This window comes from Asparagus officinalis, chromosome 3, assembly GCF_001876935.1.
Source record: "Asparagus officinalis chromosome 3, Aspof.V1, whole genome shotgun sequence".
Taxonomy (NCBI): Eukaryota; Viridiplantae; Streptophyta; class Magnoliopsida; order Asparagales; family Asparagaceae; genus Asparagus; species Asparagus officinalis.
Window position 1 is genome coordinate 22,451,355 of NC_033796.1, and position 6,000 is coordinate 22,457,354.

Sequence of the window (6,000 nt, forward strand, 5' to 3'; positions counted from 1 at the left end):
TAAGTGCTCCAGTGGTTTAGTGTTGCCCACTCTCTACCACCTCTACAATAGCTTGGATTCGAGGAAGAGCATCATTGAGCCTCTCAAACTCATCTTTCATTCGAGCACTCCGAGCAAAATACTGGTCTGCTACATAGTTGAACCCAAGCTCCACCAGCTTCTCAATGATTTTGGTCACAATCACATCTGCGACCACCACCATATTGAGGTCTTGCAAGTAGAAGATGTAAGTTGGGAAATTGCAGACAGTTGAAGAGGAACTCTTTAACCCTAGATGGGGATTCCAAAGTTGATGACAGGAACAATTTGTGCTGATCCGCACATACAAAGCAGATTGATCATTATCCAGGCCAAAGGAATATGTCAAGAATTCGTTTCCTTGTTTAAATCCCTTCTTTTTTTTGTGCCATAAACGGCTAAGCATATGATGTGAAAGACATTTCCTTTTAAAATCTTAAGGCCATCCCCTAGGGACTCCTCGTCAATTGAAGCATCTGCTTTCTTCATTTCATGAGATTCGTTTTTTTAACTAGTAAATGAGATTTTATTTCAAGCTTACAACCAAAGCAAAATAGAATACAAATACAACAATACAGATTATAAACATAACAGAGTAAATTGATACATGACACAAGAGGTGTGCATCTCTATGTCCTAGTTAATATTTCGATAAGCATATGGACGTTGTCGATATTACAGCCCCCGCGCCATGTGGACCATGCATGCAAATTCGCCCAAATCTTATCAATGATGCTCTGTGGACCGAATATCTTCTTCATTTCATAAGATTTTTGTGCAGTCCACGTTAACTTATTCTAATATTTAGGACCACTAGTTGCTATTCACATTTTTAATTTTGTTTCAATCATCTTGATCTAATTAGCTGTTTGTAGCTGAAGCTGTGTATAGCAATCTTAAAAAATAAAAACTCTATTGTCTGCTTGTTTTGGACCTCTAGTTTTAGTTGGAACAATTATTAAGCCCACAAGTTGTAACAGCTACTAGGTGTAAAACAAGCACAGTGTCAATTATTCTAAAAAAAACATCGTCCCAATTACAGATAAAATACAGATATTTAGACAAGTTAGCTCCTAGAATTGTAGTGAATTTAATGAAGAAGCAAACCATCCTTTTTCCCGTTCAAAATTAAGTAATAGCTGAAATAGAACCAAACCCTTCACTTTTTCGGATTCTTTTTAAGAACATCTTGTTTAAACAAGCTTCCAGTAACGACGCCTAATAATGAGCATGGATGCTCAATTCTTGAATAAAATTGAGAATCGATCGAAAGTAATCCCACAGTATGTTATTTAGCAAGCAGAATAAAGATTTGAGAATAAACAACAGCAGTATCTGACCGTAATAAAGGAGCAAAACCATGGCTCCAAAGGTAAATTGCTCGCAGCAAATACGATGGGGAAACCCAGGATTCAAGCAAATTTCTTCTTCCCCTAATCTCTTATCTGCTTATTTTCAGAAATGGCCATGCGAGAAGCGCGCAAAAGAACTGCAAACACCAAATAAAGATGCAAATATGTAATTAATAAACACTTTAAGCATCCTCCGTTTACTAACTACAGCATGCATGAAGTTCTCAGTTCACCAAACAATACGTTAAAATTTTTTAGGATGAACTCACTGAAAATTGCACAATCATGGAAAATCCTCTTAACTTTCTCCCAAGAAAAATTTAAAATCCTTTACAAAATCACCATTTTGGTTGCACAATTCGTTGCCAGCACTAGGGTTAGCTTTTATCTTAGGAGTGAAATTAGTTGCAGAAGACAACGTACCTTGGCTGCAAATTGAGATCAGACTGAAATCATAATGAAATGAAAGGCATCGTGCGTTAAGAAAACCAAGAATTGTTACTCTGTGAAAGGGAAAAAAAATTAAAAGAACAAACTTTACTACTGCAGAGAAAGGTTGAGATGCGAAGAGAAATGGTTTAAATTCAGTTATCACGCAATCCTCGGACAAATTTTCAAAACCATCCCTTTTAGTATTTTATTTGCAAAAAACGTCCGGTTTTGAAAAAAATTGTAAAAACCGACCTGTTTTCAGCCCAGCGCGCGCTGAAAACAGGTCGGTTTCTATAAATATTTTTACGAAACTTCACGGGAGTTCAACTCCCGTGAAGTTTAGTGCATTTTTTAATATTACTGGAGTTGAACTCCCGTGAAATTTAATTTGTTCATAAATCTTCACGGGAGTTCAACTCCCGTGAAGATTGATGACATACTACGTGAAGTTGAGTTAAACTCCACGGGAGTTGAACTCCGGTGGAGTTACAGGCAACATTTCCCTCTTCGTTCGTCGCTCAGATCTCCCGACCGCTCCCGACCATTTTTAAGGTAAATTCTTCCTTAAAAAATTGGTATTCTTAATTTTTTGTATACTCCCAGTATTTCATGGTGATTATAAGTAAAAAATTAGATTTTAGTATTTACTTATGAAATTTATGAAGAAAAAATTAAAAAAAATGTGTAATTAGTAGGGAAATTATCAATAATTGTTGAAATGAGTGTTACTACATATGCATGACATGAATTAGATTTTAGAATTTAATTGTGAATTATTTATGAATTTTGTGAAGAAAAATAAAATAATTTTGTGTATTTAGAGGTGAAAATATCAATTAATAATATGTATAACGATGAACGATCAATAATTAAATAATATGTATTACTACAAAAATGTATAAATTAGTAACAATCAATAATTAAATAATTTCGTGTAATATTGATCTTGAATTTTTCACTCTACAGAGGTAACGATGAACGATCGAATCGTAATTCTCTGTTCTTATGATAGGAAGATTAATTACCTCGAAAATAATATGCCCGTTTATGAAGGCGGCGCGACGAGACCGTTATTCTCATAACAAAATCGTGTACTTTCGATGAGTTGGTTAATGAATTACACAAACTTACATTAACCAATTCACGTGAGTATCACCTCAGTGTGGTTTACAATTATCCTGTTGTGGGGAACAGAACAAGTGGTATTCAAATATCAAGTGACTACGATATGAGTCTCATTCATGTCTTACACGACGAGAAGCGTTCGATCGAATTGTTCATTGAAAAACATCAGAGGGATTTGGGCAAATCGTTGAATTACGAAGGAATGTATTCCCGCATGTTGGAGGACCCTGAAGTTGATTCTGTAGGCTTTTTATCTCCTCAACAAGAACCATGTTGGACACAATCACAATACATGAGTGGTTCTTCGTTCGTGGGCACTTCGAATGCTTTCGATACTAACACGGGAATTCAAGAAGATAATGCAAGTGTCGAATCAAAGAATGATGACGAAGAGGAGAGATTACAAATTAATAACAAGACCTTGATAGATCGCGATGACGGGGAAAACCAACATATCGACGGTTGTTATGCTAATAATGAGTATGTCGTATTAGAGGATCCGCCGCCCGATGAACTACAAGGAGATGAATGGATTGATAACGCCGTGATGGAAAGTGTTCCTATTGACACTAATATCGGGCCGGCAGTTACGGGCACCGATGATCATAGTTGGCCGGAGGTATGTGCCCGACTTCTTGGACAGGTTCCTGACTTGAGGAGTGGTGCGATGAAGCTATCGTGGCTTCGTCAGACATTTCAGGGCGACATACCAAAGGATGCCAGTATGGAGACGCTTCAGTTCCATGCTTGTGGTTACATATTGCACATGATAGGGTGCATGCTTTTTCCTGATGCAAGCAAGACTCTTGTACATGCACGATGGCTACCGTTGCTAGAGGATTTTGACGAATGCGGTGCACTGTCGTGGGGCAGTGCGGTGTTGGCATACTTGTATCGAGAACTGAGTAGAGTATCCCTGATGCAGAATAAAGAATTCAAGGGATGCTGCACATTGATACAGCTTTGGTCATGGGAGCGCATTCATATTGGACGCCCTACTTTACTTGTGCACCGTGACCTACAGGGGCAGTTTCCTTTGGCGTTCAGGTATAATTGTGCATACAAATTTTATTCGCACTGAATTTGTACTTATATATTCTCTATTCTGCATATAGGTATAACGTGCGGTACGCTAAGTACCGATCAGCGACGCGTCATCGTGAGTTTTACCGAAATGAGCTTGATGGCCTCCAACACGAATAGGTAAATATAAATCTCAAGTCGTTATGAATATTATAGTTTTGTTGTTGATACTGATAAATGTTTTATTTTATTTCAGTTCAAGTGGAGACCCTATACACCGCCGGAGCTCGATATGCATTCTCTTGCACCTATCTGCCGAGATAGTCCCGACTTGTGGAGAGCCAGAGTTCCATTGATTTGTTGGGAGATCATGGAGATGCATGTCCCTGACCGTGTGCTACGATAGTTTACGCTCTCTCAGCATGTGCCAGATCCTGTCAAGCAGATCTCTCGTCGGCGGCGACCTACTTCGCACCATACCGATTGGGTCGTAGTCCGTGCGGCCTACATAGATAGGTGTGCTCACAGGTAGGATTTCATCCAGGATATGAGGCCCACAACTGTTGACTATACCGCGTATATGGATTGGTATTGGGTATCACACGTAGATGGATCACACGTGACCCACAGCCCTTAGCTGGACACATGCCACGGCTACCGACAGACAGTTACATCCCCAGTGGGATGAACGAGAGAGATTACGTAAGTTTCTAAGCTAAATTATAATATATTTTTCTTGAGTTTGTACTTAATAAATTATTTACCTCACAGGTCCGTGCTTTTGATAGCATTGAGGCTGATATTGATGCGACCGTGCCTGAGATTCAGGATCGGGTGGCGTTAGGGCTCCTCAACAGGATCAAGAAGACCATAGCACAGGTGTTTCATAAGATTCACGTCGACGAGTTCGCAGGCCGTAAGGACAGGTCTCGATCATTTGGGCAGGCGTACACTCGGCGCCGACGACCACGTGACGATGACGGCGGCACTTCGCATGCTGATGGAGCCGGCACTTCGCATGCTGATGGAGCCGGAACTTCACATGTACACAGCTGGATAGCCGGCACTTCGCAGCCTCATACACAGCTGGATACTCAGATAGTCGAGGCTCATCAGCGCGGGGGGTGGGGAAGAGCGAGGGGGAGGGGTAAGAGAGGGAGAGGGAGGAGAGGAGCTATATTGGGTTGTATTTGAACTTATTTTGTTAAAATTTGTAACTTGTATGAATTTTCAAATACTATATTTTTATTGCAGTAATTATTTTCAAATACTATACTTTTATGGATCAATTATAGCTCGATATGTGATCTTTTTGCGTATTGTTTAATTCGTGCGTGTTTAAATAATATATATTACAGTAATTATTGTCAACAGGTAAATAGTTGTATATATGAGTTAAATAGGTAGACGTATACAAAACATGCACAGCAGCCTGTGCATGTTTTGTAAAACCTGCAACTTCACGGGAGTTCAACTCTCGTGAAGTTGCAGTCTAAATTTCCCAGAGAGCGATTCTCTGGGAAATTTGGCGTGTAACTCCACGGGAGTTCAACTCCCGTGGAGCTTTAAATATCGCAACAAACTCCACGGGAGTTGAACTCCCGTGGAGTTTATTCAGGAAAATAATCTTCACGGGAGTTCAACTCCTGTGAAGATTAAAAGAGTGGTAAACTTCACGGGAGTTGAACTCCCGTGAAGTTTCGTAAATTTTTTTTAGAAAAACCGACCTGGTTTCAGCGACAGTGCTGAAACCAGGTCGGTTTTTCTAAATAAAATAGAAAGAGGTCGTTTTTTGCAATTAAATAGTTAAATGAGTTGGTTTTGAAAATTTGTCCCGCAATCCTCTTTTACAATTGTCACAACCAAAAGGATGGTGCTTTTTTTTCCTCCTATAAAAGTGAGAATTTAACTGTGGCAATTTTCAAAGTGAAAATTAACTTCATTTATTGTAACGATAGCTACAAATAGGGATATAGGGAGATAAAACCCCATTTTTTGTATTTTGATCAAAAATGTTGTTTAGTTCGCGCTTTAACGCGCGAGCCAACCC

At 39.2% G+C, this 6,000-nt stretch overlaps 1 pseudogene; it reads right to left on the reverse strand.

Annotated features, from left to right (window-relative positions):
- Positions 1–202, reverse strand: part of LOC109834765 — a 28,657-nt pseudogene extending 28,455 nt beyond the window's left edge.